This window comes from Coffea eugenioides, chromosome 10, assembly GCF_003713205.1.
Source record: "Coffea eugenioides isolate CCC68of chromosome 10, Ceug_1.0, whole genome shotgun sequence".
NCBI classification, from domain to species: domain Eukaryota; kingdom Viridiplantae; phylum Streptophyta; class Magnoliopsida; order Gentianales; family Rubiaceae; genus Coffea; species Coffea eugenioides.
The window spans coordinates 39,098,180-39,120,240 of record NC_040044.1 but is presented as its reverse complement, the minus strand read 5'-3'; positions in this window follow the sequence as shown (position 1 = coordinate 39,120,240).

Below are 22,061 nucleotides of genomic sequence, written 5' to 3'. Positions count from 1 at the left end.
ACAGTTCAGTATTCAGGAAAGTTTAACCCTTTGCCACATCCGGATACTTGGCTCCAACCGGATTGGGAGTTACAAGCAGATCGCAGTAAATATGTTGCCCGTCGGGCGGGGAGGGTACGAGCTAGAAGAATTCGGAATGAGATGGACGAGAGAGATCCAGAGGAACCAAGAAGGTGTACAAATTGCCAATAGTCAGGTCACAATAGAAGAAATTGTCCTAATTTTAGAGTTTGACATCATCCGTTTTAGGGATAGGAACCAGTGTACCGAACGTTTGCTATGTCATTTTGTTGGATTATGGAATTAATATGATTTATGAGACGATATTCTGTTTATCAGTACTTTGGCTCGTAATATTTCAGTGTCATTTTTAGCATCCCACTATTTAAAGTGTTGCATTAGTTTTATCAACTACCAGTCTACTAATTAAATGTGTAGTAGCCTTATATGTTACATAATGCATTTGCAGCTATTGTTTTCTATATGGCCGACATTCCTACACATGCAGCCTTGCATCCGGGGCCATTCGTGTATGATATTATCTCAGCAGGCACTGCACACCGGGCACATTCTATATTTCACGGGCACATTGTAGGTGAGCAGCTTGATGTCAGGCGATGTGATAGGCACTTTTGGGAGCATACACCTATCCCTGAGCCCGTTCTAAAGTATATTCGATTGGCTGGCTTTGAAGGGGTGCTTGACTGTGGATATATGATGCTCGATCATGCTTTGATCACTAGTTTGGTGGAGCGGTGGCGGCCCGAGACGCATACATTTCATCTCCCCGTTGGAGAGACTACGGTAACGTTGCAGGATGTGGAGGTTCTGTGGGGTCTACCCATAAACGGTCCTCCAGTTATAGGGATTGATACTCCTCATACTGTTGAGGAGTGGAGGAATTTATGTGAGGAGTTGATTGGATTTTATCCAGCGATGTCAGATTTTGATGGGCAGCGGCTTAAATTAGGATGTTTATCTAGAGTATTAGATACAGAGTTGACACCTGATGCTTCGGATGTCCAATGTAGACAGCGGGCCCGTGTATACCTGCTCCTGCTATTAGGCGGTCATTTATTAGCAGATAAGTCCGGTAACAAAGTCCCCCTATTGTATATGCCATTACTACGAGATTTGGAAACTGTTGGGCAATATAGTTGGGGAAGCGCGATATTAGCAACTCTGTATCGATCATTGTGTAGCGCCACATCTCCCTCTAGATCGGCAATTGCGGGACCATTAGTTTTGCTTCAGGTACATTTCCTCCAGATTCAACGTGTTAAACTTTAACTAGGTGATGATTATACGGTCAATTAATACATTCAAATGTTATAAATTACAGCTATGGGCGTGGGAACGTATACCAACAATGCGCCCTGATCGTGTGCAGCCGTTAGAGCACTATCCTGGTCCATATGGAGCTCGGTATGTATATATCAAATATATTTCTGTAATACTAATACGAATCAACTATCTCCTTTAACAAATATTTTCCCAATTCGTTCCCTCAGGTGGAATGTTCAATTTGATGTACACAGAGTGGTAAGACATGTTGTATCTGTATTCCGAGATCAGTTGACAGGCTTACGTGCCCGAGAGGTACACTAATTGTCTTTTGATGTCATTATGATTGGTCTTTGCCGTTATATTTCAGTAAGATGTTTAAAATTTATATATATATGTTGGTTGTATGGCAAAAAGATTATGCTTGAGTATCGTCAAAATGGTTGGATTGGCAGGGAGTTTTCATCCGGTTATAGGGGAGGTGCTGGGAAGATAAATTAAATTTTAGATGTAAAAACGAGAATAACTATTGTGATGTATTGTATGTATGGCGAAATGGAATAAGTATTGGCTTTGCAGTTTATATGGCAGCCGTACTCGGACGATATTCTCGCATCTCTGCCAAGCTATTGTACTGCAGGACGCGGCATTTGGAGATCTGTCACGTATCTCATATGTTGGGAAGTTGTCGAGCCACATCTTCCGAATCGAGTTATGAGACAGTTCGGATATCATCAGCCCGTGCCTGATCTAAGACTGACCGATAATCAACAGGCACTGCATTCTCTAGATCGTCGTGGCAAGGGGAATCAAGACTGGATAACTAGACATGCAGCATATATTGATGTGTGGACTGATCGGCCTATGCATGTGGAGGACGGTGCTGTAACTGAAGATCCTACCTATCCGTCCGATGAGTATCGTCAATGGTATCGCGAGCGGACAGTGCTATATATTTCAAATCCTACTAGGCATCCCGTTTATCCGGAGGGCTTTCAGGGTGATAGCGCTAGAGCACAATATCTAGTAAGTTTTCCTTACAATTACTGAAAGAGATCCTTCAAACAAACCCCAAGTTGTTAAGATTTAACTCTATTCTAGCCGACTCATCCCAGCATTATATCTCCAGATGGATGCTATGTCTCAAGTATATTACATGGCTGAGACCTGTCTCGCACAGAGTGATGAACAGCACACGAATTATTTTAATGCAATGAAGGACTTTGCATCCATGACATTGGAAACTGTAGGGGAGTCATCCCGACTTGCATTTCGCCCTCCACGAGTACCCCAGCAAATTCCGCAACCAGCAGACCCCCATCGCGTTGAAAGAGCTCCTAGGAATGTTCACGGAGGTCAGCTTGGTGGTGGACGCCGTCGTAGACTCCGGTCACCAGACCCCACCGTCCAAACTGGATGTGATGGAAGGTCACAGGCTACCGAGCATCAGGGCATCCCTAGGTCCATTGGCCATCCTAGGTCGCCAGTGCCTATGGCGGAGTTTACGCCCCTTACAGACTTACATCTTGCAAGTGGTGAACAACATGTAGGAGGTACAGATGAAGGCCCAAGTTTCCAAGCTATTGATGCTAGACTTGAGTCACAGATTACTCAGGTCGATGTTGCGATCCCAGTCCAGCCACGTCGAACACAGAGAGTGCGCAAACCCAGAGGATGTGGCACTCATGGAAGACTTGGACATCATTGATATGCTCCACTTTAATTCTGTAGTTGTTGTTTGCTTCTCTTTTTGTTTATATTCTTTACTTTGGCGAATAGTAGTTTTAGTTTTAAAATATTTGGACACGTTGCTGGAAATATTGGTTGGATTAAATGTTGTGCATTTTGGGTTTGCTGACAGGGAGTTTTGTCCACTTTTAAGGGGAGACTTTGTCAAAAATTTTTTTAAAAAAATTTTATATTAATCATAATACATTTTTTGTCAAACATCTGAGTCAATTGAAAGGAAGGTGAACAAAGGTAAAAGCGCATTAACTAACTACTTGAAAGGAAGGTGAACAAAGGTAAAAGCGAACTTAGCCAATTGAAGGTGAAGCTTTGCAAAATAGCTGTAAAACCTGTGAGAAAGATGTAGCAAAACGGCTCTGCCTGTTGACCTGAGGAAAGAGACAGATCCGCGCCTCGGATCTGTCTAGTGATAATGGATACGAGCTCGGATCCATATGATCCGTGGACTTTCCATTTAGATCCGAGGTCGGATCCTAAAGACCTCAAAATCACTTACTACAGAAGTACAGCCGAGGCCTCGGATCGATCTTGTTAATACGGATCCGTGCTCGGATCCAAGTGATCCGTGGACTTTCCATCGTAGATCCGAGGTCGGATGTACGATGACCTTGGATCCCTTACTCCAGAAGTACAGCCGAGGCCTCGGATCAATCTTGTTAACACGGATCCGCGCCTCGGATCCGTGTGCAGCAACTCCCACGCTTTATTTTTTACGGCTTTCCTATATTTGTACAATTTTGCTCCCAATCTGTTGTGCAGTTTATCCTCTTAATTAGCCCTTACATTTCTTTCAGTTCGTGCATGAATTTCATACTTCAATAACCTTCAGAGTGTTAAGTAAATTAACGCATTAATCCACTAATTTGAATTCGTTTTGAACCCTTAAATAAGCGAATGTCGACATTTGTAAATGGCAGCCCCCTTGTTACCCAGTACATGATTCATTGGAGCAGAAAATTAATAATATTATTCTTTAATTTAGGCATCAATTTCTTTTGTCATTTAAGCATAATTTTGTTGCAATTTGGCCTTATCGTGACTATATCAAGCACTTACTAACGAAATTAAGTGAAAATGACAAATATCATTAATCATGCAAATTTCCAAGCGAGGTAATTTTTCTTATTTAACCGAATATACTTCCTAAAAACTAAAAATCCTAATTGCATAGTGGTACGAAACTACATAAGTTGGACAAGATAATCCAATAAGAAAACTACAAAGGTTGTCTTAACAAAAGAAAAGCAAAATAGAGAAATAAAAGATCCAAGCCGCTACGGAGCGTCATGGCTGCTCGGAACGAGGGTCTATTGCCTCCTCCGCTCCATGAGGACCCTGTGAGGTACCAATATGGCCCTCCTCCTGATGAGGTGTCGGAGTAGGCGACCGGCGGATGTTGAAGTGTTCTTCCATCGCCCGAAGACGGCGATCATGCCTGTCTAGTCGCTCCGTCATCCGTCTCTCCGTTTGATCGATACGCTCGACGACTCGTCCCTCCATACAGCAAATGGCATTTAGGAGCTCTTGCCATTTTGATCTCGGAGGAGGTGGCGGTCGAGGAACAGGAGGAGGAAGAGCTTGCTGCGCCTCCGCCTCTCGAGTTTCCGCTTGTGGTTCAGTGTGCGGAGGAGGCTGGGCGGAAGTCGATGCCTCTCCAGTGTCTCGAATGAGAGCAGCTCCAAAATCCGTAGGAATGCCCAAAGCTTTGAGTATAGAGGTATTAACCTCCTCGACAGACCTAGTGACGATAGCTCGCTCGGTTCCAAGAGGAACCTTGACCTTCTCAAAAATGAGGGATAGCAGTCTTGGAAACCCGAAGCAGGTCTCGCCGGCCCTCATGCGAGCTGTAGTCCGCATATAACTGATGATAATGCTGGGTAGAGGAATGCCGGTCAGCTGCGCACCTACACCATGCATCATCTTGTCCAAAAAGTAGAGATCACTATTGCGGAGCTCCCGTTTTCCACTTTTTTTTGGTACCACATTGAAGGCAAACAAGTAGAAGATTAGGTGGTACCTATGCTCGAATGAATCGGCGTAAACTGTAAGCTTCTTCGCAGTTCCTCTCTCTCTATACTGGCCCTTGAGGCGTCCAACTGCCTCTCCCACCTGCCAAGGGTCTCGCGCCTTGAACTCCTTCGTCAATTTGATATCTTGTCCTTCGTCTTTTAGTTTGACGAAGCATCCCAGTGTTTCCCGAGTTAGAGCCACTCTCTTGCCTCGAACCCACGAGACGATGAGATTGCCACTGTGGCTTTCTTTGTTTTCCACGTTGGCATAGAACTCCCGGACCAAGGTTGGGTAGTAATGCTTGGGAAGTTGTAAGATGTTCTCCCAACCAAGGCGCTTGAATGCTGTGGAGATGTGGTAGTGTGCATCCACTTCCGGTGCCAAGTGCTTCTCGATGATAATCTCCTTGTCTAAGCCGAATTCATACCATTGTTGGTTTTCAAGCGAGGTGAATCGAGTGGTATCGTAGTCCGGAGGTGGCTCGTCACGGCTAGTAGACGCGGTCTTCCGGCGAGAGCGAGGTGGCGGCTCTGGTGACGGAGATTCCTCTTCAGGTGACTCCTCATGCAAGGAAGGTGTGTGTTCCTCTGTCGACGAAGATGGAGGTGTCGGTGCTCGAGACCTTCTTGTGCGAGCCATAATACCTATACCAAAAGCAAGATGAACCTTCATTAGAAATCGTAGAAACTTGCTCGCACGTATTAAATAAGAATTTAAAAAAATTTCGGCAGAGTTTCCCCTTGAAAAAGGGCTAAACTACCTGCCAACATTTACCAAAAATTCAAGCAAAAAATCTACTTAAGACCTCACAAATACAATTCTCACATTGAGAATGAATATTACCAACAAGGTTGTCATGATACGCTAAATACTTCCAATACTTTGACAATTAAAACCATTTGTAAGATTGGAATAAAATTTGAAAGTAAAGTAGACTATCAATGACACTATGCTATAACATTAAGCTTCAACCATCAATTCATCGCAGCGTCAAAATATGCCTTACGAAAAACATCTTCAATTCAAACAATTCTCAACTTTTGGCACTTTGCTTCAAACCAATACATAACTACCCACTATACTTACCACAATTTATCATCAATTTGCATAAAGATGCACTTATTTCAAGCAAACAAATGCAAATTATACACCAAAACAAGAAATTGCAAACAAAAGTCTAGTGTGCTTTCATGACAAAAATTATAAAATTTCTCACCATATTAACAAATTTCTCAAATCTAAGCAGTCCAACCATAACTAAATGTATATATTATCACAATGTAACACAATTGTATCAAGAAATTTCAACAAATAAGCTTTTATCACAATTACTCAAAAACTAAAAAATTTATGCAAAAATAGGAATTATAAAATCTCAAAAGAAATTGCAAATTGTTACCTCAAATGTAAAGGAGGATGCTGGAGGATGATAATGATGAAAAATGAGGGAGAAACAAGTCCAATTTTACCCACAAATAAAACAAATTCCGTGCGGCCCAAAATTGCCTTTTTAATATCAAAATCCACTTTTGATGATGTTTTGTGGTGAAATAGCTTACGGTTTATGATCATACAAGGGTTAGGGAGGTGTTTATGGTGAAGGATTGGAGATTTGATAGACTAAATAGAAGATTGGAGAAAAGGGGGTAGGGTTTCGGTGAGAAGAGGGAAGAAATATTTGAAAAGTGCAGAAACGAACCCTCGTTTCTGCTTTATCCGCGAACAGATCCGAGGTCGTATCTGTTCTTGTAGTCCTCGGATCCTACATGGCTCGGATCCACAACTGCTGAAGTTTATCCGAGGTCTCGGATCTAACTGGAACTTGAATGATCCGAGCTCGGATCTCCTGTTTTAATTTCTTGCGCTTCAAACGATCCGCGGTCGGATCCTTCTGGGTTTTATAGGATACGAGCTCGGATCATCACAATTCTGCACTAATTACACCAACTGCAATTTTCCAAACATTTTCTCCCTTTTCCGACTAATTCCAAATAAGCTACAAAACTCATAAATTTTTTGAACCCACCTATCGCTATTTTAAATGCAAAAAATGATTATTCTTAGTCTCACTGTTGTCGAGTGAAATGAAATTCACACAACTTTACAGCCAAGAAATCATAACTGTGACATATTTAGTGGTAGTGACTTTTAAATATTTACTAAAGTTAAGAAGTCCAAATACGTATTAATCAAACGTAAAAAACAATTAAGGAAATGAGTGGTTGTAGACCTCGCATTTAGCAAATGCGAGGTCTATATGACCTCACATTTAGCAAATGCGAGGTATGCATGACCTCGTATTTACTAAATGCGAGGTACGCTTCTTTTTTTTTTTTTTAAATTTCGGTTGGCTCAAAATTCATGTCAACTTCGCATTTACTAAATGCGAAGATCCCCAACATAGAAAACGATACACAAAAAGCCCCCTTTGTAGAATTTTTTAAAATTTCATCATATTTTTAGAAATTTCTCTCACCAGCTTTCTCCCTCGCTTGAAACTCCCCTGTTTCTTCGAGAAATTTCTAACTTTGTGATGAATTTAAAAAAAATTCTACAAAAGGGGTGGTTTTGGCGAGAGAATCCGTCGGAGGGTCTTCGCATTTCACGAATGCGAGCTCTCTCAGTAGAGCTCGCATTTCTGGAATGCGAGCTCTTCTGAGCCCAGAAATTGCTTGCAGAATGCTTTATATTACAAATTGACTCGAGACGCCTAAATGATTGTTGTATTCAACCTAAGGCCAAAACATCACCGGGACTAAAACATCAAAGTCCGCATGGCAGTGAAAGTTTTTGTATTCTGGAGGCTGAAGTAATCAATACAATCATTACTACATAAGTTAAAGTTATTGTGGATAGATCTTTATATTTGTTGCAATAATTAAGATGACGATTATTTCACAAGTAATAGAGCTGTGAAAAAGTAACTTCGGCATGTTTTTCATCCTGTGATTATATGTTGATCTGCTTAATCTTTGAACAGCATCCCTGTAGAACTTCACTCCTCCTGTCAGAGTGCAAATATTGCAGCATATTTTAGACACCTTTAGGATCTTGATTCTTGCAAAGAAGAAATAAAACCCAAAAAAAAAAAGAAAGATTTCAAACTTATATTCTTGAAAAGAACGCTTCTATACCAATTAAGTATGATAACATATAACACAAATAATGCACATGTTCTTCATATGCATCCACAATTCTGAGAGCTCCTTTGTGTGTAATGGCTTCACAAGATAGTCACTAGCCCCAAGTCTCAAGCCTTTTTTTTTTTTTTCCAAACACAGCTCGCATTCGTGGAATGCGAGATCACATTGGAGCTCGCATTCCCCAAATGCGAAGACCCCCATCTGTAGAAACAACTCCAACAATCGCCCTCGTTGTAGAATTCTTTTTTTTTTCCATCATAAAATAAGAATTCACCCCTGTTTCTTCTTTTCAAGCTCACGCCGCTAATCTCTCACGTCGCCTCCCCTTTTTTTTCTGGTTTCTTCCCTCTTTCTTTTGCCGTCGTTCTCCTCTGCCCAGCTATCAATCCCTTTCTTATTTCAGCCGCCAGTTTCCCCTCTCTTAGCTCACTCCCCAAAACCTTCACCAAAATCTCAGACCCCAGCCACTGCCCTGTTTTCCTCCTTTTGCCGTGAACTTCCTCCTCACTTTCCTATCTAGCCGGCCCTCTGTTTTCTGTCCAGATTTCCCTCTCTCCCTCCGCTGCCTTTTTCTTGTTCCACCCCCAGGTTTCTTTTTGAATCCAACCCTTTCTTTTTCTCCCCAGAATCTACGTCGCCTCCCTCCCTCTTTCTCCCTGGTTTTTCTCTTTTCTCAGATTTTCCCCCAGCCGTCTCCACACTCTCTCTCTCTTGCTGTTCCCCAGCTCTCGGGTCCTCTCCCCCTGATTTTTCTCAGCCGTTTCAGCCGCCAACCTTCCTCTCGGTTTTTTCCCAAAGCTGTCCTGAAACTCAAACTCCAGCCGTCATCTTCTGTTTTTTTCTTTTTTTGTTTGCAGCCGTTACTTCCTATCTAGCCGCCCCCCCCCTGTCTTACTTCCTCCCTTTTTCTTTTATATCGGACACCACAACCCTAAACCCTCAAACATCTTCTATATTTGCAACCCCAGGTCTGTCCGAGCCCTCCCTAGCAAGCTGCGAAAAAATGCAGCTTGCATGCTACGGCTCTTTCTTTCTTTTTTTTTTTTTTAATTAATTAATTAAAACAAAATTGATAATAATAATAAAAATAAATAACAAAACAATTTAATTAACTAGAAACAACAAAGTGCAATTCCCATTTTCCTTTTTTCATTTTCCATTTTCATCGTTTTCTTTTTCTCTTTTTTTTCTTTTTTTTCAAGAAAGCATTGAATTTAAGTTACAAACGACTAAATCATATTTTTTGAATGCTTTTTCTTTTTTTTTTCCTTTTCAAGAAATTCTATGCTGAAAACTTAAAAATAAAAATAAAACTAAAAACTAAAAACTAAAAAAAACGAATAAAACTAACACTACAAATAAAAGAAATTACACCAAAAATTTGGTGTCTACATTGTCGAAGTTGTAAGGAGTGTTATGGTATAATTTTTATGATTTTTAGTGAAAGATATGGCGATTTGAAAAAATAAAAACTGGGCTCTCTTTTGCTATTTTGGCCACTTTTGGGTCATTTTTTGCAAAAACTAATTTCAAAAACGGATTCTACACAAAAAAATTGAGTGAGTTGATGCATTTTGGCAATTTTTCGCGATTGGAGAGGCGGCCGGCCATCGGCGGTGGTGGCGGTCCAACGACTTCAGATGGCCAGTGAAGGAGAAGAAACCAATGGGGAAGAAAGAAGAAGAGAAAGAAGAAAAGAAGGAAAAGAAAGAAAAAGTGCTGGGCTAATGTTTTATTTTCGGTTGAGCCAAGATTTTTTTTGTGAGTTGGGTTTTGATTGGACATGTATTCGGGCTTATAGTTCAAACCCAATCTCTTTTCACCAGGCTTAACTTAATAAACTTAGTGGGTTAGCCCGTATCTTTTAACATTGGGTTTTTGATGGGTCAGATAGCCTTTGGCTCGGAAAAATTACAGAATGGCCCAATGGCCTGTTTTCTTAAGAAGACTGCTACCAAAATTTGCACTTTAGACCCTCATCTTTTGAGTAAATCTACTATAGCCTAGAATATTCTAAATTGTTTACAATTAGGTCCTTAATTTAATTTCATTTCGTCTCTAAACTTCTTTTTATTTAATTTTGACCCTTAAACTTTGAAAAATATATTTTTGACCTCAAAAGTTTTTCAATTTTTGCAATTCAATCCCTAATGAATTTCGACTCTCTCTATTATGATTGTTTCTTTTCTTTAATAGCGAATTATGTTACTTTTGAATATATTTAACTTGTAATTTTTAGATGTTTTTAAATTTCTTTATGTTTGACATATTAGTGTGAATTTAGCCCTTTCATTATTATTATTTTTCAATTAAACTGGTGCCATGATTCTTTTGTTCATTTTGAGTATAAATAGGGTAAATTTGACTCCATTTAGATACCACTTTAAAAGGGAGGTATCCCTATATTATTATTTCAATATCAATTACGTGCTCTTATGTGCTTCTACGTGTTCCTATATGTTTATATTTTTTTATACTTTATTTATTTAATTTAAATGTTCATTCAATTTTTCTTATATTTGTTTAGTTAATTTTTATAATTATTTGAGAAACATTTAAATATCTCAAAAATGTAATAAATAGGATAACTATATTTGTTTAATTATATTTTCTCCTTTTAGATTGTAATTAGGTCCCCTGTTGTAATAGATAGGGTAGATAGGATTTTTATTTCTTCATTTTAGATTGTAATTAGATTCCCCACTGTAATAGATAGGTTTTTGCGTGTTTATGTAGTTTATGTGTTATATGCTTTATTCGCGTTTTTTAGGATTTTTACATCTAGATATTATGCTTACGTGTTATGTGCTATGTGCTCTTATGTGTTTATTTATTTTAATTTATGCCTATTTGTCTTACTATATATTATTAATGCGTGATTTCGCCACACTAGTCCAACGTTAGTTGTGGTTTCTCCCTCCATTTACTTACTAGCCCAACGCTAGTAAGGATTTTTAGAAATGGACTAATCCAATGCTAGATCCGTAGATCGTTCACGCGTTAAATTTATTTTTGTGTGATATTCATTACATTTTTCATGCATATTTTATTTTTAGAATCTTTTCTCATTTGCATGATATTGACTATTATATTATCCCAGTGTTACAGCACAAGCTATAGACCCTGGTTTCGGTGTATCAAGAATGTAGAGACCGTCAGACTCATGTCCCTCACCAATAATCTTCTTCGTCATGAGATCCTGAAATGAACAATAACCAGGAAAAAATGAGACACAACAATTAAGAGCACGAGTAAGTTTGCTGACAGAAATCAGATTAAAAAATAGTTGTGGTAGACTCAGAACAGATGATAAATGGAGAGATGATGTGGGCTGAGTGGTTCCAGACCCAATAACACTGGATGTTGAACCATCGGCTAAAGTAACAGGAGTGATAGATTTATGTGGCTGAAAGTTAGAAAGTAAACTAGGATTACCTGTCATGTGATCAGTAGCACCAGAATCAATGACCCATTTTGGAGAAGAGGAAACAAGACATGCATTGGGTTTACCTGTCTCGACAGGAGCAGTAACATGACCGGATGGCTGTTTCACTGTTTCTTGAAACTGAGTCAATCTAGCATACTCATCCGCAGATATTGTAACATGCTTGTCAGAGGTCGCACAACTAGATGCAATATGGGCAGAGTGAGCCTTCTTATACTGCAGCTTCCGACAGTCTCGCTTGATATGACCTGGTTTATGACAGTAGTGACATACAATCTCTCCTTGCTCCTGTCCATGATTGCTAGTATTCTTATCAGAGTGGTTGGGCCCCGACCCCATGCTCGTACTGTTGCCATTACTCTTGTAGTGTTGTCTTCCTGAATCAGCTGTGGTAGTTCGGCTAAGAAGAACACTGTTAGGCTGAGTAGATAGAACAGGTAACGTATTCTCTGTACGGAGAACCCTTCGAAAAGCATCTTCTAGACTGGAAATTTCTGAACCGGAAAGAATTTGAGATTTAGCAGTCTCAAATTCAGACGGAAGACCGGCTAGAAAACTCATAACCGCCATCTTCTCTCGCTGATTTCGTTGTTCCTCCACATCACAACTGAAGGGAAGCAGCATATTGAGCTCTTCATATGTTTTCTTGAAGTCCATAAAATAACTGGTGAGAGACTTGTCTCCTTTATCTGCCCTGTAAAAATCCTTGCAAACATCATAGATACGAGAGAAATTTCCTTTTCCAGAATATAAGAACTGTAAATAGTTCATTAATTGTTTTACTGTCTTACAATGAGTAACCAGACCAACCACCTCACTATCAATAGAATTACGGATCTGTATATACAAGCGAGCATCCTCTCTCATCCAAGACAATTTAGAGTCATCCGTAGGTGGATCATCAGTCAGATGGCCATCCATAGAAATACTGAGCAGATATAATTCAATAGTATTGTTCCAATCAAGAAAATTAATTCCATTTAACTTATGTTCCGTGATTTTTGAAACCAGCGGAACTATATCAGAAACAACTCCAGGCTTTTTGTCAGACATAATTGCTAAGAAAATTCAACAAGATAACAGATTACCCACAAGAAAAACCTGTTGTAGCCAAGTCCCACACCTAGATCGATGTTGACCCACAAACAGGTATGCAAATAGCGTCGAGAGACAGAAGAGAGGTGCTGGGTTCTGACCAATCGGTACTACGTACCTCCCTGAGTTGGCGGTGTCTATAAAGGAACCTCTAAAGCCTGTACCTTGAATATGGCAGCAGCTTCCCTCACACCCAACAACCCAGAAAAAAAAAATTTATGAACAAACCTTGCTCTGATACCATGTGAATTTCAGAGGAAGAGAATAAATTCCCCATATTTTTATTCATCAATCGTAAGGGTATATATACAGGTATAGACATCCTATAATAGGAAGATATCCTATTACAATAAATCAGTCCTCTAATTCCTATAATTTAGGCTACAAACTAGCCTACATTTGTTAGCTATCTAATCCCTACAAATCAGCCTATATCAATCTGTGACAGCTATCTAATCCCTACAAATCAGCCTGCATATAATCTGTAACAATTTGGTCTCATGGAAGAGTAAGAAACAGAATGTCGTCTCACGATCCAGTGCGGAAGCTGAATATAGAGCTATGGCCAAGTCTGTGTGTGAAGTCATATGGGTATATCAGCTCCTTAGTGAAGTAGGAATTAAGGTCTCAGCACCTGCCAAGCTATGGTGTGATAATCAAGCTGCACTTCACATTGCTTCCAATCCAGTCTTTCATGAACGAACGAAACACATAGAAAGCGAAGGATGACCCAATCGACAATGTGCTTCAAAAGGGGAGATTGTTCCAGTTACCTCTAAAACTGGTTTCAGATATTTTGTTACCTTTGTGGATGATTATTCTAGAATGACATGGCTTTATTTGATGCAAAGTCGCTCAGAACTATTTCTTCACTTTTCTTCCTTTTGTGCTGAAATTCGAACCCAATTTGGTAAACCTGTACAAATTTTACGAAGTGATAATGCAAAAGAATATGTTTCAAGCAGTTTTCAGAAATACATGCTTGAGCAGGGTATTCTTCATCAGACCTCTTGTGTTGACACCCCTTCTCAAAATGGGGTTGCCGAGAGAAAGAATAGACACCTTCTTGAAACTGCTCGAGCTTTGTTATTTCAAATGAAGGTTCCTAAATGTTTCTGGGCTGATGCTCTATCTACTGCTTGTTTTCTAATCAATCGTATGCCTTCCTCTGTTTTGTCTGGTAATACTCCTTTCCATACTCTATTTCCAAATAAACAGTTGTTTCCTATAGAACCAAAGATATTCGGTTGTACTTGTTTTGTTCGGGATGTTCGTCCTCAAGTTACAAAACTTGATCCTAAGTCCTTAAAGTGTATGTTTCTGGGTTATTCTCGCATGCAAAAAGGGTATCGTTGTTATTGTCCTAGTCTTGGTAAGTATCTTGTGTCTGCTGATGTTACTTTTTTGGAACAAACACCTTTATCTTCATCTTCAGGCTCTTCAAGTTCTATGAGTCCAGGGGAGGATGATGATTTGTTAATCTATAGTGTCATACCAAATTTGGGTCCGCCTCCTTCTACACCGGTTAAGCCTCCCATCAAATATACCTACTCACGTCGGGCACATCAGCCCAGTTCTGACTTGGTCCTTGAGTCTCCAGAATCATGTCCTGATGAACCAGTCTCTTTGTCATCAGATCCGGCTGCCAACGATGATCTTGATCTCCCTATTGCTCACAGAAAAGGTAAACGTGCATGTACTTATCCAATCTCTTCAGTTGTTTCCTACCATCATTTGTCTTCCTCTTCTTGTGCTTTTCTTACATCCCTAGACACTGTTTCTGTACCTAAGACTGTTCGAGAGGCATTAGCTCATCCCGGATGGCGGACTGCTATGATTGAGGAAATGAATGCTCTAGATGTCAATGGTACATGGACTTTGGTTACCTTACCTGCAGGTAAACAAGCCATTGGATGTAAATGGGTGTTTACTGTCAAAATGAATTCTGATGGCTCCATTTCTCGATTGAAAGCTCGACTTGTTGCTAAAGGATATGCTCAAATTTATGGGGTGGATTATCATGATACTTTTTCTCCTGTTGCTAAACTTGCTTCGGTCAGGTTGTTTATCTCCCTTGCTGCAGCTTATGACTGGCCTCTGCATCAGTTAGACATCAAGAATGCCTTTCTTCATGGTGATCTTCAGGAGGAGGTATATATGGAGCAACCACCTGGTTTTGTTGCTCAAGGGGGGTATGGGAAAGGGAAAGTCTGTCGTCTGCAAAAATCTCTATATGGCTTGAAACAGAGTCCTCGGGCTTGGTTTGGAAAATTTAGCCAAGCTATTGAGAAATTTGGGATGCAGAAAAGCAAGTCAGATCATTCTATTTTCTATAGACACTCTAATGGAGGTATTATTCTGTTAGTTGTATATGTGGATGATATTGTAATCACAGGTAGCGACTCTAGCGGAATTTCGTCTCTAAAGTCCTTTCTTCATACTCAGTTCTATACCAAAGACTTGGGGATGTTAAAGTATTTCTTGGGAGTTGAAGTTAGCAGGAGTAAGAAGGGAATCTTTCTATCACAGAGAAAGTATGTACTTGATTTACTGTCGGAGTCGGGAAAGTTGGGTGCTAAACCATGTAGTACCCCAATGGTTCCTAATTTACAATTAACCAAAGAAGGTGAATTGTGTGCAGATCCTGAGACGTACAGAAGACTAATCGGAAAGTTGAATTATCTTACTGTGACACGTCCTGATATTGCTTATTCAGTGAGTGTGTTAAGCCAATATATGTCCTCACCAACTGTTGACCATTGGAAAGCAGTCGAACAAGTTTTGCACTATTTAAAATGTGCTCCTGGACGTGGAATCCTATATGGCAATCATGGTCATACTAGGATTGAATATTTTTCAGATTCAGATTGGGCAGGGTGTAAGGAAGATAGGAGATCTACTTCAGGATATTGTGTTTTTGTTGGGGGAAATTTGGTCTCATGGAAGAGTAAGAAACAGAATGTCGTCTCACGATCCAGTGCGGAAGCTGAATATAGAGCTATGGCCAAGTCTGTGTGTGAAGTCATATGGGTATATCAGCTCCTTAGTGAAGTAGGAATTAAGGTCTCAGTACCTGCCAAGCTATGGTGTGATAATCAAGCTGCACTTCACATTGCTTCCAATCCAGTCTTTCATGAACGAACGAAACACATTGAGATTGATTGTCATTTCGTTCGTGAAAAGATCCAACAAGGTTTGATCACTACAGGTTATGTGAAGACTGGGGAACAATTAGGTGATATATTCACAAAAGCTCTTAACGGGGTCCGGATTGATTATCTATGTAACAAGTTGGGCATGATTAATATCTATGCTCCAGCTTGAGGGGGAGTGTTACAGATTATATGCAGGCTGATTTGTAGGGATTAGATAGCTGTCACAGATTGATATAGGCTGATTTGTAGGGATTAGATAGCTAACAAATGTAGGCTAGTTTGTAGCCTAAATTATAGGAATTAGAGGACTGATTTATTGTAATAGGATATCTTCCTATTATAGGATGTCTATACCTGTATATATACCCTTACGATTGATGAATAAAAATATGGGGAATTTATTCTCTTCCTCTGAAATTTACATCCCCTATCTTCTATATGTGTTAATCATATCATTTAGAATTGCACCTCATTTAAGAAATTGTAAAATAAGTTAGTTCATTTACTTGTTTATATTAGGAGAATTATTCTTCAAACATGGGAAATGGGTGATTATAATTTTTTAGTTTAATATCCCATTAATCCTTGTATAAGAAAATTATTTCATGAATTTTTCATCATAAACTCGATGAAAACTATCGGATGCGCACAAAGACAATACCGGACTTTTGATAGAATTGAAATATTCATTCTAACTCATTGTATGCTTTTGGACGCAGGCACCGGACGTCCGATAGAATTGAAGAAGATTTTTCAAATTCACTGCCTGCTGTCGGACGCATGCTTCGGATGTACCAGACGTTCGATACTCCCAATGGCTAGTTAACTCTTTAGCTACTTTCTATCCATTAGAAGCATTAATGAAGCACTTTCTTGGTCTTCTATAAATAGAGTATGGTCAGAAACTTCAAATTACTTTTGCACATTGAAAATACAAAAGATATAGAGTAATTTTAGTGAGAAAACACTTTCCAAGGAAGACTTGTAATTTTGGTGGTGTGAAATTCATTGTAAACTTTTCATTTGTGAGTGAATATTTCAATAGTGTAGTTCTGTAAAGGTTGCCCTGAGGGATAGTAAAACTTCCTTACTTGATCGAATGGAACTTCGAGTAAGGAGGAAGTGAACCTTTCTTTGTACACAAGATTGGTTGTACTTCATCAACTTGAAGAAACTTGTTTTATAAATTGATCAACAAGCTCAAAAAGAGTTTGGTAGTCAATTGGTTTGCAATTCTTCCCTTCTTATTTACTTATTGTTATTTTGTGATTTTTTAATTGCTTATCTCTTCTATTCCGAAGCAATATTGCTTTCTTACTAATTGCTTCATTATGTGGTCACTTAGAAAAGAGGGTAAATTTCATATTTGTAGACACCAAATTTTTATCAAATTTTTGTGTTTTCTCGAATATTTTCTATTTGATGAGCAATTTATTTTCTTGCATTTTTTAAGTATATTTTTGTCTCATTTTTGTAGATTTATCTTTAAAAAAAAGGAAAAAAAAGAAAAAAAAAGAGAGAGAGAGAAGCCATGATTAGAAAAGAAAAAAAACACAAACACAACTAAACCCATTTGACAAAAATCCCTTGGTTCCCTCCTTATTCTCGGGACTGACAAAAAGGAACGGCACTTTTGGGGCTCAAAAAGAGAAACACTCAATTCACTCTTCACTCGGCTCTCCCTAACACAGAAGACAAGACCCAAAAAGAAACAAAAAACACTCCCTCTCTCGGCTCTCTCCCTCAACAAAAAAAGAACAAAAAAAAAAAAGGAAGAAAGCTCCCTCACTCTCTCGCTCTCTCGGACTTGGGCAGAAGAAAGAAAACAGAGAAAAAGAAAAAACTCTCGCCTCACCCTCGGCTCTCCTCTCTCCCAGTATTTCCACAACACCCTTGCAGACAACAAAAGGGAGGCAGCGACTGGTTGGGCTATTGGAGCTTGGCAATCTCATCAAAAACTTTGGCCAAGGGACTAAGCTCTTCATTGAGGTATTTCTTTTTTTTTTTCCAGCTTTTCTTTCTTTTTAATTAACTAGATTAAATGTATGTGTGATTGCTTTTGTGTTGTTTTATTTTGCTGGTTTTGTTGTTATTGTATCGGTGAAATTTTGGGAAGGTCATAAACCACATTAAGGAAAAAAGAATGGTTTTTGAATATGCATGTTAACTGTTTGAAAAAATACCAAAATGGAAAAGAAAAGAATTTCAGGGGGTTGTTTTGTTTTATTTTAGCCTTTTTATGTTGTTTTCTTGTCAAAATAAAATTATAGTTGTAATGTAGAAGTTATAAGGAGGGTTTTGGCATAATTTTTATGATTTTTGGTGGAGGTTTAAAGGTTTTAAGAAAATAAAAACTGGACTGATTTCTTGGCTTTTTGGCCACTTTAGGGTCAATTTTTGTTAAAACTAAGCCCGAAAATGGAATTTACGCGAAAAATCGAGTGAGATGGTGTATTTTGAGAAATTTGGGTGACCGGAGAGGTCGCCGGCGACCGCCATTGGCACCACCGGCGACCGCCATAGTCGCCAGCCAGAAGGGAGCTTCAGCTCCTCGGTGGAGAAGAAGGAGAAAGCAGAAGCAGAAAGAAGGAAACGGCGGGAAGAAAGAAAAAAGGAAGGAAAAAGGAAAAAAAAAAGAATTGGGCTAATGTTTATTTCTCTGATGGGCTAAGAGTTATTTTTTTGGTTGGGTTTTGGGAATGGATCTGTGTTTATTTCTTTTGGGTTTCGGTTGGGCTAGGAGGTTGGAGCCCATGTATTTTTTTGGTCGGGCTTGAGCTATAACAAAACGGGCTGGCCTGGGTATTTTAGCTTGAACTTTCGTTTGGGCCGAATGGCCTTTGGCCCGGAAAAAATAGAGAATGGGCCAGTGGCCTGTTTTCTTAAGAAGATCTGGTTATGATTTGCACTTTGGCCTCTGATCTTTGGAGTAGTTTTACTGTGGCCCAGAACATTTTAAATTCCTTTCACCTAGGTCCTTAAATTAATTGTACTTTGGTTCTTGAATTTTATCTTTCGATTAATTTTGACCTCTGAACTTTGGAAAAATATATTTTTTGTCCCCAAAAGTTTTTCGATTTTTGCAATTCAGTCCCTGATGAATTTTTACTCTCTTTATTATGATTGCTTCTTTTCTTTAATAGCTAATTATGCTACTTTTGAGTATGTTTAACTTGTAATTTTTAGATATTCTTAAATTTATTTGCGTTTGACATATTAAGGTGAATTTTCATTATTATTATTATTATTGCAATTAAATTGGTGCCATGATTCTTTTGTTCATTGTGAGTATAAATAGGACAATTTGACTCCATTTAGTCACCACTTCGAACGGGAGGTACTCCTATTTTTATTATTTCAATGTCAATTACGTGCTCTTATGTACTCTTATGTGCTCCTATGTGTTCCTATGTGTTTATATATTTTTATATGATTTATTTTATTGGATTTAAATGTTCATTTAAATTTTCTTATATTATATTTGTTTAGTTAATTTTTATAATTATCCGAGAGGCATTTAAATACCTCAAAAATATAATAGATAGGATAACTAATTTTATTTTATCATATCTTTCCCATTTTTAGATTGTAGTTAGATTCCCCGATGTAATAGATAGGTTGCGTGTTTATGTGGCTTATGTGTTATGTGTTTTATCCGCTTTTCTTAGGATTTTGGCATCTAGATATTATGTTTACGTGTTATGTGCTACGTGCTCTTATGTGTTTATTTGTTTTAATTTATGTTTTATTTGTTTCACTATGGATTGTTAATGCATGACGTCACCACACTAGTCCAACGCTAGTTGTGGCTTATCCCTCCGCTTACTTGCTAGTCCAACGCTAGTAAGGATTTTTAGAAATGGGCTAGTCCAATGCTAGATCCTTTAGGTCGTCTTGCGCTAGATTCATCTTTGTGTGCTATTCACTACATTCTCATGCATATTTTTCATTTTTAGGATCTTTTCTCATTTGTATGATATTCCTTATTATATTATCCCCTACCCGCTATAGGTGCTAATCATGTCATTTAGAATTGCATCTCATTTAAGCTTAGTTCATTTGCTTGTTCATATTAGGATAATTATTTTTCAAACATGGGAAATGGGTGATTATAACTTTTTAGTTTAAATATCCCATTAATCCCTGTATAAGAAAATTATGTCACGAGTTTTTGCCTCCCGTGCCCTTTGTGTTGCATTCCCTTTTTCTTTGATCACTTATATCTATGTATATAATTTAATTTCTTTTTTTTTCTTTTCCTTTTCATCATTTGCATACTCGTGACCCTTTCAAGGAAGTATTTTGGCCTTCGCAATTAATGCGATTGGTTCAATTAAACCCTTGAATGAACATTTTGTCCCTTTCGATATTTTTAATTTTAGATTTGCATTCATGTAGGAAACATCCAAATGTGATAAAATTAAGGGTTAGATTAGGAAATTTTTGACTAAATCTCGCAACTAGCTTAGACTAGGTTGAAAGGGTGCCTTAGGTTTGATTTAATCGAACCTTCGCCTTCCCTTTCTTCAATCGTGACTCCCGAACCCATTTTCTCTTGTTTTTTCAAAGACTTTGAGTTGTCAAAAAGGGTTTTATTTTATTTTATTTAAAAACACTTTTTGGGGTGACTTGGTACACCCAAACTCAATACCAAGTGGCGACTTCTCTGTTTCTAAAAAATCCTTTTAGACTAAATTTTGGACCCAAATTGTCGCATTTTTTTTAGTCCCATTTTAGATCCTTTTCACTTATTTTTAAATAAAATCACATCTTTTATGAACACCTTTTTATTTGTTTTTCCATCGGGGAAAAATGGGGCGCGACAATATTGAACAAAAAGTTGCCCATAACTTGATTTGTTTTTATAATCAACCTAATTCACCCCTCTTAGGTTGTCTTCGGGCCTTACAATTGGTATCAGAGGTTGGTCTCCTAGAGAGCGGCTTTGGAATAAAGACGACAACCAACAATGTTATGTTTTTTTTGAAGGACAATCTGTGATTAGACCTCCTATGTTTAATTGATCAAATTATGTGAGTTGGAAAAAAAGAATTATTATTTTCTTGCAATCGATTGATATTGAATTGTGGTTTATTATTAATGAAAATCCATATGATGTTTCTATAGTAGATGATATTACTCATAGACCAAAACCAAAAACTAGAAATAAATTAACTGCAGTTGATAGAGCTCATCTCACTTTAAATGCAAAAGTCATGAATGTGTTATATAATACTTTAGACTCAAATGAATCTATTAGAGTGAAAGAAATTCATAAAGGTAGTGAGAATGTTAGAGAACAAAAGAAATCTATTTTAGTTACTAAATATGAGTCGTTTAAGATGGAATCTCATGAAAATATTAATCAAATATATTGTAGATTCAATGATCTCATTAAGGATTTAGAAGTGTTGGAAAAGGAATACTCTCTAGGTGAGAAAAATAGAAAAATTCTGAATGTCTTGTCCAAAAATTGGGAAAGTAAAGTGACTGCTATTGAAGAGGCAAAAGATCTGAATTCTATGACTACTGTAGTCAAATTTTTTTTAAATATATTCACCTTTATATATAATTAAAAATAAAAAAATTAAAATGATTATTATTCTTTTTTTTTTTCACTTTACGAGATCCAAAAATATAAAAATAAAAGGATTTTCTCAAATTTTTTTTCACACTTATTAATACTATGAAAAGAAAAGAGACAGGAAAGAAGGAGATAGAAAATTAGATTTTGCAAAGAAAAAAAAATCTAATACTATCGTATTAATTTAAGGTTATTAGGATTAGAATTGAAATCGAATGGTAAACAGTAAAATGAAATAATTTTAAAATAATAAAAGTATTTAATTCTTTCTTATTTGTATTTTCTAAAAAAAGAATTGAGCTTTCTCTCTCTATCTCTATCTCCTTCTCAGCCTCAGCCTCACCCTCACCCGCCCCTTTCCGATCTTTCTATTTTTTAAATATTAATAAGATTGTCAAAAAGAAAGAAATTAATATTTGACTTTTTTTTCTTGATACTAAAGAGGAGAAAAGCCACTCTAAATTTTTTATTCTTTTTATTAGACAACGAGGAGGATACTTTCTTCTAAAATTTTTTAACCTGCTAAGTTGATTTACTGATAAAATAAATTGTTTAAAAAATAACTTTATGGAATAAATTGATATTAAGACTATAAT